This window comes from Seriola aureovittata, chromosome 2, assembly GCF_021018895.1.
Source record: "Seriola aureovittata isolate HTS-2021-v1 ecotype China chromosome 2, ASM2101889v1, whole genome shotgun sequence".
NCBI lineage: Eukaryota > Metazoa > Chordata > Actinopteri > Carangiformes > Carangidae > Seriola > Seriola aureovittata.
This window is the reverse complement of record NC_079365.1, coordinates 10,112,463-10,126,197: the sequence shown is the minus strand read 5'-3', so window position 1 is coordinate 10,126,197 and position 13,735 is coordinate 10,112,463.

The following is a 13,735-nucleotide window of genomic DNA, read 5'->3' as shown; positions in this document are numbered from 1 at the left end:
CCCGTGGAGCCTCTCTAGGGTGAAGTAAGGTACATGAAAGATCTCATGACGGCTATTGTAAGAAAAAGACTGCACCTCTCTACATATCGATTCCTATTCACCATCTGTAAAACAGATGTCCAAATCTTTTTCCCACCTGGCTTTCACTGTTAGACTTCCATTAGCTTTTAAGTCCAGCGATCTATTGTAAATGAAAGATAAGCAGTCTCTGGTATGTTGTCTATCTTTGAGAATATGGTCCATGTGGCACATTTCTAATGAGTTAGGGTGTCCTGTCTGTGACAAGGCACATGTAGTGTCTAACCTGTAGACACTTAGAGAAATGTGTTGGAGGGAGAATAAAACTGGACCTCAAACACTGAAAGGAACAAAGCCTGAACCGCACCACATCTTTGCAACCCCATCTAGAAGAACAGCAGGGAGAGAGGGATTATAATGGAAAGGGGTTTGTTTATATAACCCCACAGTATCTGGTAGGTATGCCTGTGTGTCTGTCCAGATTGAAGAGGAGAAAGTTTATGAGCAAATTATTTGTAGCTGTTTAAAAAATGGGAAATATCTTAATGAAGGGGATACCTTCCAGTGGAAACTCGATCATGACGGTTATTCAGCCAGATCCAGATTTTTGAACATTTTAAAGGAAACTCACTCAACTCACTGTTTCTGTTTTGGACCAACTCCTACATTTCTTTACCAAACTCTCTTTTTTAAATAAAGAATGCGATGTGTTGATGTGTTGTTTCAAGACTTCTGAATCCTGTTTTAGATTTTTTTTTCTGGGGGGTTCAGATGTCTGTTGTTGTTCCTGTCAACAACTTGTTCCAAACCGGAGCAACAACTGGCCCAATCGGCACCTTTGTTGGCAGGAAGTCAGTGATGTGATCAAGCCGTGTTAGAGGCTGACAGACCAAGTCTCCCGAGACATATAGATCGTCAAAAGTATAATAACCACTCTAACACAGAGATATCAGCTGCATTGTTGCCATTACAAAATAGAAAATACAAATATGCTTGAAAACCAGCTACTCTCAAATCATCCTAAAATACTACTAAATCGAAACAAAATGATCTCTCTTATTTTCTTTCACGACTGAACCCTCCCTCCTCGATTCTCAGAAAGTGTCTGAGCTGGTGGAAGAGAATAAAGGAGAACAGAGGGGCAGCACTGCTGACAGTATATGTTGAATTCATGATGTCTACCAGATTATGTAAAATAACCTGCCTTCAAAATGTACCAAAGCATTGCTGACCCAAATTCCAACTAAAACTAGACTAAACTGAAATGGGTTTCTAAAAGCACAACAGTTTAATGCTGCTGAAACATCCAAAAATCAGCTCCAGGTGTGGAGCTGTTTTTTAATTTCAGCAACAAATGATGTTCTGATATGGAGGACTTACGGGTTGTTACAGACACAGTTTTCGAATTTAATTGATTTGAAATAATGGATTTGTTGTTGAGTCCACCGTCTGGGAGACAAACCAAGTCATAATGGTATTAACTCACCATTAAAGCACATTAACACACTGTAATACACACTTCTCCATCTTAAATTGGCTTCATATTTTGGTAGTCATAGCGCAGAGTTTACTATGAACAAAATATCACAGATATTTTATGTCATCTACTGATTTAGATGTCCTGCTTTTACCTGCAATGAGCTTTTTTGAGACTGCTCTGAATTTTCTTTTTCTTTTGTCATTTTAAAGAATAACATACATCAACACCCTTAAAAAGTCTATAAGCTACACACGTGTACAAGGCCAAAATGTATAAGAACTGAAAAATACACAACAGTGGATGGAAAGAAAATCCAAGATGAAAAGAACGTGCACACAGCCTATACACTGTTCACGTCTTTCTGAAGCTGTGCTAGATGTTCTCTCTTTGCAAGCGTGGACATTGTTAAATATTGAACTATAGTTTCAACACTAGAATCGTTGGAAACATAATGTAGTCTGCAGAGGGGAAAAAACAAAATAATGCTTTGTGGGTGGGAGCCCTGATGCAGCCCCTCGCAGCATCACTTATATTGATATACACCAATATTGACAAATATCCTGTATTTATTTGTCACGTTTTCTCATCAATCCAGTTTTCAGGATTTTAAAACCTGTTTACTTTTGGGTTGACCCCACCACCACCTGCCGCAGCTGCACGTTGCATTAGGATCTCTTTGGCTTGGCTCCTATTTAAGGGTGCGTATCAGATGCTTGCAGATGAGCATCTGTCATCTCCACTATGTGTCTCCTCAAACCACTCTGAGGGGAAAGCATACCTGTGTAATGCTGAGCTCCTTCTAGGATTGCAACATCCAGAAGTTAGAGGATAAAGTTCTGCCTTAGGAAGAGAAGAGAAAAGAGAAGCCCTCTGTGTGGGATTTCAATTATGATCTTTTTTTTCCCCTCCACCTTTGTTTCTTTAATAGAGGTCCTCGATTAATTTCAGAAAGGTTTTCTCCCATTTTTCTCCCCGCTTGCTCATTTTCATTAAATGTCCCTGTTGGAGCTCTGCACACTGTGTATCACATCAGCCGCCTGGCCAGGAGAGAGCGGATGTGTTGGCTGACGTTTTATTACAAGCCGTGTCTTTGAGATGCAATGTAAATCAGCAGGTCAGGGGGTCAGCAGAACACATTAATTCAACGCCGTGGATAAAACGATGAGAGGAGCCTTGCCTCCAAGGCTGTGTTTCATTGCCCCATCCTCATCACATGCAATAATACCTACCACTTAACAAGGACCTTTTAAAATAGTATATGGTTAACATGAAATTAAGGCCAGCTGTAGTATCTGTGACATTAGATCAATTTCTCTGGCATAACAGAACAAAACATGAGCTCTGGAGACCTACATGCTTTATCATACCAGTGTGGACAGTGAACATAGATCAGTGGAATCAGTTTTGAGTTAAAAGAATTAGAAAGGTGATTATCTCTTCAATCAGTTACCTTTGCTCATATATGCTCATATATATACACATATACATGTTATATATACATGTTTTTTAAAGGCACTGAACAGCACTGGTGCAAATTTAAGGCAAAGCTTTTATAGTCATAACATCTCTTCAGTTGTCATTTAAGGATCATTTACTCCAACAAACTACTACCACCACACCACCACATGGGCTTAGTGCTGAGCACAGAGGCTCAAAGTTTCAAAAGGAAATAATTTGACTTTATGTGATGTAAACTGATCCTTGGCAGAATGTTACCAAAGAACATTAAACTGTGAACTGTGCTTCACTAATTCCCCAATGAGAGACTGTGTCTTTAAGATTCAGCCATATATTTGATGGAGTACCAGGTGCAATCACATGAACAGAAATATTACTTTACACAGTAGTTTGACACATGTTTCTAAACTACGTGTGCTGAAAGAAAATCCTTAGAGAATCTAGAATGATAAAAAAAACAACTAATAAAACCAGAATTTCCTTATAAATACACAGCATTTATCAGGATTTAAATGACACAGCAATGCTTCAAATCACAGTAGTAGAACTCCAGCACTGTGAGGAAGGATCATTTACTGACTCATCTGTCTTTCGGTAATGGAGGGTCAGTCTACACACGCAGCTTTATGACTGCATGTTTCATGTGAAGGTCAGTAAAAACTAAGGGATTCAAGATAGATCGTATAAGAATTATAAATGTCTGACGTATCATCTCAGCCAGAATCCTACTAATGTTTTGTTACAGCTCTAGGAAGAGGATTTAAGAGGCTGCCAAAGAAGGAGTCACAACAATGAATCTTAAATGTATATTTTCCGTTAATGTAACAGCATAGACCCTTAAAGAATCCTCATATTTTTTACAATGACTATTTAAAACATGACCATTTATCAGTGCAGTATGTTCTAAAAACAAAGAACCAGAAACATTAATTTCAATTTCCACAAAAGTCACATTACTCAGATGAAATCAGCCATATCCTCATCATTTCTGGAAATTTCACACCAACAGTTGGTTGCAGCTGCTCTTTGCTGTCGGTGTCTGTTTAGGTAAGTATTCTGGCAAGCAGTTTTTCATCTTTCATTTATTTTTTTTCCCCCCTCCCTCAGCAGTATTTCTCAACCTTCCTTTTTCTTCTGTTCTCATTCAGAATATGATGTGCTGGAGAGGCACTGCCAGAGAGACAGAACACGCTTACAATACAACACAGATGCATATTATATGAATGAGAGTGATGCTTGCGAGGGGAACAGCTCTGTACAGATGTGAGCAGAAAGTAAATAATGTCTATGCAGAGAAAACAAAACATAGAATGCAACCTGTGTAGTGTGCCCATTGTGTGTGTGTGCGTGTGTGTGTGTGTGTGTGTGTGTGTGTGTGTGTGTGTGTGTGTGTGTGTGTGTGCATGTGCGTGCGCAGAGAGCATGCATAGGTGTGTTGACCATGCAGCCTAATCACCTACTGCTACAGTGAGTTCAAAGCCCTCACAGCAGACACCCCCTTTGGGCTGTCTTCACCAGCGCCAGCTCTCCTCTGAGTGCACACTTTAATTAATAATCAAGCTAATTGGATTGAGGTCCCCCATTGTGCAGCTGATGTGTGCATGTGTATGTGTGTGTGTGTGTGTGTGTGTGTGTGTGTGTGTGTGTGTGTGTGCATACATACAGTATAACATGAGCACATTTGGCTGCATTAGACAGCATGTGGAAGTGTGTTTTTGTGACTGTGTACGTTTGAGAGGGAGACGCAGCCACCGTTTAGGCTCTGCTCTCCTTGTGCAAGCTAAAGATGATAGTAAAACTTGATGGTGCTCAAGAGGCAGCTCCCATTTTATAGAAATGTCTTCCTCATAGGTTGTAAAACATGTACCTTTCGCCACCCTCCACACTCCAAAGGTACAATAAAGTGATAAAGTAGCACATTTATTGCATTTATTGCATAAACACCCGAGGAAAAACAGCATTTCTCCTGGAAAGTTGATTTGATTTTAAAGGCTGGATATTCCATCTCTTTGACAAGGTTGACAAGGCCGTAAATAAATTAAAGAAATCCTACTGAGCCAATTCATGAACATATATTACTTGCACATATTAAAAGTGAAATTTCAAGATATTTTCATTTCATTTACTGTCACGTCTGAATGTGTTGACTTTTGTTTTGTTTTGTTTTGTTTTGTTTTGGGTTTTTTTGCCACTGGTGACATATAAGGCATGTCAGTGCACCCTTGGGGCATTCTTCCCTCTCTGTCTGTGAAGACACACTCTAGCGTTCGTGTTGTTTCTTTATGCCTTTCCACTAAGAGAGGACTACTGAGAATTTCAACTCACTCATTCTCATTCTCTGCCACTCATTTCACCTCTCTCTTCTTCCTGTCCTCTAACCTCATCTCCTCTTCTTCTCTCTCCCTCTCTCTCGCCTTTTGGCCCACCAGTTCGTCCCATCTGCCCCCACCCCCTACCCTTCTCCCCGTTTCACCTCATCGCCCCCACCCACCCCTACCCATCCTCCCTCTCACTCTCTCTCTCTCTCTCTCACACATTCTCGGTGTGGATGTTTGGCAGGGAAGGCGGTGGGCGCTGCAGGCCAGTTCTCTATATTAGATGTCAGGCCTCAGACAGAGACTCAGGCCTGTGGGTAAACACTTTGACAGCTTCTACAGAGGATATTTTGTCTGTGAAATGGAGTCTGCATTACTCCAGGTGAAAAGAGACAAGAAAAGAGACAGAGCGGCGGAGGAGCAAGAAGTCTCACTCTTTCACAATAGGTCCATTTATCCGATGTAAAGGAGTGCATTTGTTCGAGATTGGAGGACAAAATGCATGTACAAGGTGCTGAGTTCTTTTTCAGTTATTTATATCATAATTTGTTCTGACAGCATGGTGTTTCCAGCGATTAGACTAAATCAAATTGCTAGTTTAGCAAGACTAGAATTCACTTAGTGATAATTGCTGAATTTACACAAATGCTAAATATGTTTCTTCTATTGTATTCAGGAATTCCAATTACTTAATACAAATATCAGAAATACTAACTGAGACTCCTACATTACAGGATATCACCAAATTCAAATACCATTGGTAAATGATAGAGCCTGCATCTATACACACTATAGCATGAATTAACAGCAGTAAAGATCCCAACACCACAGATTTGTGAGGTTAATATAAAGCGACTTTATGCAACATCTTTGCTGATTATGATGGTATTAAAAATCATGAGCATAGGACACGTGTGTGTGTGTGTGTGTGTGTGTGTGTGTGTGTGTGTGTGTGCATAGGTGTGTAACACAAGGGGGAGGGTATACAGGAAGATTTCCTGGATGCATGAGCTCCAGTATGGCAAATTAAATTTGAATGCAAATGCAGCGGTATTTCTTGACAGTCGGTGATAAAAACCCTATTATGTTTAATGATATGCTTTGTGAATGTGCATGAGTGGAGAGTGGTCTGCAACTCAGGGGGCCATCTTCAAAAGTCTGCCTATCCTCTCTACGGTGGCTTTGAACAGCGGATGTGCGCATACGTGTGTACACACTTTCACATGTGCATGTTTTTTGAGAACGCAGCAACTTCTCTCATAATGGAGCTTCACCAGAAGGCTAAAGATTTCCTCCAAAAAACTGCTACATTTAGCCGAGCACATCCAAACCTCTGAAGAATTACATGAAGGCCTTAAAATACTTTTTGAATAGCTCAGCTGAAGCTGTGTCCTTCACATACTTTCATGGGGTTTTTTTTTTCAAGTTTCCATGGTGCTCTCTGAGCATTCCTAGAGAATGATCATTCACATATTTCATGCTTCCAACAACATGGCATGAAACATTTCCTTGAATTCATTTATAGAGTAAGACATCTGATTTGTCATACCTAGGGGCGTGAGAGGAGATGAACAGTGGATGTTTTATTTAAGACTACTTACAATGTAGCTTTCCAGCAAGAATACTGAAAAGGGGTTAGGGCTGTGTGTTTTTTTCTGCCTCCTTTTGTAGTGTGGTGTGTTTGCAGTGTGGGTGTGTGCCTATGTGTGCATCTAAAATATGAGCTGGTTGTCTTAATGAGGGAGTGAGTGTTTAGTGACCTGTCCATTCACAGCCTATTGATTTGGTTTGATGTCTCTGTAAACAGCCAAGCACTTTGTGGAGATGCATAGCAGGCAGGATCATAAAAACAGACGCATCAGTCATCGCACAAACATACTCATTATGTCACCACATGGCTGCACACAGGCACCGAATCCATTTCTTAAAAACAGTCCAATGATTTCCAAAGTCCGGCCAGAACTGTAGTTAAAAGTAATGACAGTTTCCAAAAGATTCATGTTCTGCGGCGCTTAAAAACTCCTTAAAGCCGGTTTGGTCATTAAGTTTTTTTAAGCCTTGTTGTAAGTGGTTCCAGGCAGCAGGGGCAGTATATCTGAGTCCTTCATATGATAACCGCTTCAGCTTGAGCCTCAGTGACTGAGAAAAAAGACTCTTGAAACCTTGGACAAAGGAATTCAATTCAATCAAAAGTAATGGTAGGCTTTTAATGTGTGTGAAGTATCTACAAGCAGTGTTGAGTTTCATTAACAGCTGCTAAATACAGAGAGAAAGAAATAAGTAGACCTGAGTGAAATCAGTATTTATGGTAAAACAAGAGTCTGCATTGTTGTGGCTCTGTGAGGCTGTGCAATGCTCACATTCACGATGCTAACATGCTGATGGTGAGCTAACATTTGCTAATCAGCGAAGTGTAACATAGGCTAATGGGTAAGCTATTAGTTTTGCAGGTATTTGATTATCAACCTATTGGGAAGGACACCTAAAAGCGAGACAAAAGGTTCATTGTGAACATTACAATCTGTACCAAATGTCGTGGCAATCCATAGTTGTTGAGATATTTTCAAACTACAAATATATGACTGCCGGTGACGATGGAGGGGAAAGCCAGGGCATAACCAGAGTCAGTAGGCTTCAACCTACGGGGGCCATGAATCAGTTTAATAGATTTTAAGATATTTCCCGGGATAAGTGAAAACATTGACCTATTGATGGTGCTACAGGAAAAGTCAGAGGCTCACTACAGTCACCGCAGTTCATCTTCTTGGTACGATGAATGCCCGGACAAAATTCCATCACACTTATGTCAATAGCTGTTGAGATATTTCAGTCACAACCAAAGAGCTGGACCGACCAAACCGAAACTCGGAGCAACAGTGTGCGGCATGACTCTGTTGTTGCACTGATGCTGTCAACATGTATATTATGCTGGATTTATCATGATCACAGATAAACATGGGAGAATTTGCATTCACAGCAAACAACAAAGACAGTAAGTTACCTGAGAGTAGATGAGGAAACAGGGAGATTTCTAACTAAACAGTGATCAAACGCATTAATAAAACATGCAAAGTTAAAAGTAAGGGTCTGTATCTAATAATGGCACTTCTCTCTTCATGGAAGATAAAGAAAGACTATTGGGGAATTTATAGTATGTGCATTATTTTTGATGTTTAGTGTGAAAGATATATAGTTATTGTGGTATTGTTTTGTTTAAAATACATTATAAACTGCATCTTATATGTTTATTCAAAGGGCCAACAGTGCTTGCCATAGTTTTGATAAACTGGACATTTCATTAATCCTCAGCCAATCCTCAGCTGATGAAATATGTGAGAGTGGTTTATTAAGGTGTAGTTCTGCTGCTTGCATAGTAGAAGCTTTTGTCCTGTGGTGGGGCTCAGGGGTTGGATCCAGCCAGGTGGAATGAGAACAAACAAGCTGTCAGAAATAATCACATCTCCCAGACTCCGGACATGTGAATGCACCGACATATCTGTCCATCAGCGCCACAGAGCCAGTGGCCAGTGTCTGGGGCCCCCCAGGGCCGCGTCACAGACTGACAGAAAGGTTTGTGCTGATGAGGGCTGTTGTCTTTATATTTCACAAGAGAGGAAATTAAGCCATTTTTAGAATTTATCTTGTCAGAATCAACCAGCACAGACTGTGCTGCAAAAAGAGCTCAACAAGGCAGATGCAGTAGCTGTGCTTTAGGAAAATCCACATATAAAACTGTTTCTGAACAATTGGGTGTTCAAGTGAAAGTTCCATCAGTTGAACACACTAAAAGGTGAAAAACACATCAGCAGACCCCTTTAAATGCCTGTCCCTGGCCTCATTTAAGTCACTTATCGTTTCACTCAGTCACTTTGCGTGTCAGTTCATTATTTTATGTTGTTAATGCAATTTTGTTTACTTCCAAACAAAAAAGTTGGAGGGAGGACTGCAGGGAGAGACAAAAAATGAACTGGAGTGGAATAAACATGCTTCTCTGCTAAATCCACGAGGGAGTGTCCCTCCCTCAAAACCTGTTTACCAGCAAAAAAAAAAAAAAAAGAAAAAAAAAAAAACATGAGCGGTCTTTCTAGTTTTAATCCTCTCCTTTTGAATGACAGGATTATTTTTTGTGGTGAGAAAACATTTGAGATAAGTATCACTATCTCTTCTTCCATCACTCCAACTGCAGGTTATTGAATATCCCAGTGGAGGGGAAAAACTAATTACGAAACGTGTCTGGCTAAGAGAGTTATCTGCGAGATAGCCCGCAGTGCAGCCATGTTTTAGCCCTTTGTTTTTTTGTTGTGCAAACTAATTAGTTTTTTTCTCTTTTTTTTTTAATGGAGAAATGCTCAGCTGCTCCCCAAACTAGTAATGACCTTCCATTGGAATTATGACACCGGCAGATGTAAAGCTTTTGATTAAGCCCATTTACATGGAGCCCGCACTAGTTGAGACGTTCAGCTCTGATGCTCAGGATTATAAGCCCCATTCTGTTTTTGCCGTAGGTGAAGTGCTTTTCCAAATTGCTTTCATTATGAATACTAAATCTCTCCCTAAACTTTGATGAAACCTTGAGATGATAGATTTACTTAGCTTTACATTCTGCACAGCAATTTCTTGCAAACTTTGTTAAGAACCTATCACTGGTAAGTTTGTTTGCCAGTTATTAATATGAACTACTTCAAACATAAGCTCTCTATTTAAAAACTGAAATTGACTTGGCTGAAGTAGTGTGGATGTACTGTATTAGTTCAGTATTTTGGTCCTTAACTTTGGGATAAAACAATACAATTAGCCGCTCTAGTGGATGACTGCCCAAATCCCTGAAATGTGTTAGACTAATAGACTCTGTTATTAATGCAAGTCAAAAAGTCACGTTGACCATTTTGACACCAACAGATTACTCACTGCATGCTCAGGTTACTTAAACTACGGTATAGTAATTAACAATGTGCACTTTGCGGATGGGATTTTAGTTGGATTTTCTCTTCTTTCTTTCTTGTTAAACACGTTCCATCAAACATGAATAAGGTCCACGATCACAATTTACATGAAAAATATTCATATAATATGTTGATCCGTTAAAAGAGAAGGAGGGAAGGAGGAAAATATATTTGGTGATTCCTTTCTCATGTTTTTTTTATTTTTAAATGATGAGAAGAGCAGATAGAAATACATATCCTGACGCTCCCCTTGTAATGTATGATGTAGCGAACAAATGGAATATGTAATGTTCAGACCGTTGAGTGTTCGTTATGTTGCAGTTTTGCCTTTGCTTAAATCCCAACTAAAGGATTAGTTAAACATTTTGTAAAATACTCTTATTATCATTACTCACGTATTGACTATTTGATGCTCTATACTATCACTAACACATAATGTGTCCAAAGGCTAATGGTAGTATCCTGTCAGTGCCAGTTGACATGTAGTACATTGAATGACTTTGTGTGCAACCTAAAGCCCTGAGTTCAGAATTCAGATACAAGCAGCCAGAAAGCAGGAGATGGAATAAGCAGCTTGACGTGACATATTATCAGAACTGTGGGAATTTAATGTGTAATGGAGGTGATACATCAGGATCAAGCTTTGAAGTGAGGGGACAAATATAAAAATTCACTGCTCTCTTTTTCCCTGTGGTAGCTGAAAACCTCAGTATAGTAGGAGGGTTTGCATGCGCTATAGGCTGCTGAGAGAATAGAAATGCAAAGGGGAAAAGATGGGGATGTCAGTGAGAAAGTAAAAGGAATATAAAAAAAAAAAAAAAGGGTGTTCTCTCTGTATGTGCCACAGGACCTCACCCTGGGGACTTATCTCCCGTGCCCGTGTTGCCGATCCGTTAATGGCTGGCATCATAACTCTCTGCGCAGGGGCTGTTTGCTGCAGCTCCTGTCACAGGTTCATCATTACGCTGATAGCTTAACACTCGGCAAGGAAACAAAGTAGCCTCCCACTGGTGTAGATCAATCCTCCGACGCCAGGAGAAACCCTGAGAGAACATCCACAGCACTAATACAGCCAACAGAGAGGATCCAAGAAGGTATATAAAGCTATTCAGAGCGACAGACTGGAGCTCGAACAAAGTTTGAATCAGTACGGCTGAGTTTTCATGACTAATTGTTGGCGCAGAATACAGTTAGAACTAAAATGATCCTGTTGAACAGCCGATGTGATTTGACTAAATACTGATCTTTTATTAGGAAGTGAACAGATAATCCACTCTATAGCATCCAATTGGTTGCAGCAGTGTTATTTGTTGCCTTGATTTTGCTCCTCTTTTTCAGTAGGTTGCGTGTCAGATCCTATGGCCAAACCTTCACATGGATGTCTTCCCAGAACATCGTCAAATACCAGTTTTACCCAACTTTTAAATGACTTCCCCTGGGCTGCTCTGAAGACTCACCATAAGACAGAGCAACTTGGCTTTAAACTCAAATTTTAATATTCCATGCTGAAAAACACATTTCACAAATGGAAGTTTTAAGATGTGTGGCTCTGAGCCATCGCTGAGAGCCTCTGGTTAAAGCTGTATACAGTAGCTGGCTCATAAGTGAGGTGCTAACAGCTGTCAGGTTCATTTCTGCAGTGAAGTGCTTTCCATTCTATAACACAGTCATTTATAGACAGCCAGCACCCTCTAGCCTCTGTTTGACTAGCTTCTGTGGGCTTTCCCATTGAGGATTTCTTTGATCAGTCTTTCTGAAAATCATATTCCTGGGGTTTTCTGTCAGTATTTTAAAGTAAATGGGTATCTGCTGCCGCACTGCACACTAGAATTTGAGCACCTCATCATTTTAAAAACATTGTCTTGTTAGGGATTCAACTAGAGCTTTCTTGAGGCTTTGTAGCGCTGTTTGATTTTTGAGATCACATTACTTACCGACTGGTGTCACTTGTGTTACATCTACATCATTGTACGTATTATATCACAATACTTTAGAAAGATCACCAGTCATTCTAATCAAATGATATGTAATCGTTATATTAATTCAATATCTGACATGGCTATTATATTAGGTAAATATCACATTCATAATATAACCCCTGAACGTGAACTTCATTTAGTTAAATTTTGTTTAGTGTAGTTCATGGTTATGGGAGCATTTTTGTTTTTCCTTGGATCTTTTCTATTGTTACTCATGGAACTCATTGTTACTTTTGTCCCTACAACTATGTCAATCATGTGAAATAAAACTCTTGAGGGGAAAAAAAGGTTATACAATATGTAGATCTTGAACTTTCAAAGTGATAACTGAAAGGCAGGTACATCTGTTGTTTAGTCTTTGTGTTTTTGCTACTCATCAGCTCTACTGACTAATGAGTGCTGGATATTTTAACCTGTGTTGCTTTTTCACACCTTGATGTCACATATAATCCATCAAGTCCATTAAGATCACATTGTACTGGACAATGGAGCTGATGAAAGGCCCTTGAGACAAAACAGTGACTCTAGGTGATTTCACTTGCTATTTCTAAATATCCTCCCTGCACACAGTACATACCTTCTATACCTTTTGTGTCTTCATGCTTTGCTATACACTGGAGATACTGTATATTGTACAGGAGTCAGTTCCCTGTGCACTTTGGAATGAGGCTTGTCAGTTGCTATTGCATTTGGCTTAAGAGGTACTGCTATTAGTGCCCTGTTCTCAACAGGGTCAGTGCCTTTACAATGGTTTCCCTCTGCACTTATAAAGATTGCTACGTTTGTCGGGTCTGTTGTGGGAGTATATGGGGAGACCTGGACCCTCTCAGAGGACAAGACCCTGTATGAGATGGAGGTAACAAAACGCAATTAAACATGTGCCATACCATCTGTAGGCCTGAGACAAAGCTCATATGTAGTGACCAGAATGATATGATGGCATGCACTGATGCTGTTTGGCTGATGGCTTAATTTGTTATCGAGTTAACTGGTGGATAATTCCTGTTGATGTCCCTATGGGCCAGTTTTATTCAGTGACTGCTGGTATTCAGAAGCAGCAGTGCCTCCGTAGAGTATTCTATTTCAGTGCAGTAGGTAAGTAAACGGAGACTGGGGACATCTGTACTGTTCTGGTCTGTAAATCATTGGTTAGAGAGCCCAGAGACTATTCGTGTTGTCAGTGAAGCTTGCAGAAGTGAAAGGCAACAGAGAGAGTTTCTGTTGCAAATCTCATCCTCTCCCGACACCTGTCATCTATACACTTTTTTTTTTTTTTTGCAGAAGAAGAGCAGTTTCATTCTGTGGACCCAGGAAGAAAATAGTATTGAATAACCCCCTTGGTCAAATATTTTCTGAGGAACTTCAGGCGATGTGATGAATTAGGTGGCCCCATAGATCGATAGTGCCTTCTTTCTTCATAGCTCAAGATGGAATTTGTCAAATTCGAGGCTAGAGAGAAGTCCATTAAGTTCATCACACCGGCAGAGTGTAATTTGGGGGTAAGAAAAAAACAATATGAAGACTGTATGTATGCTCTTGTGT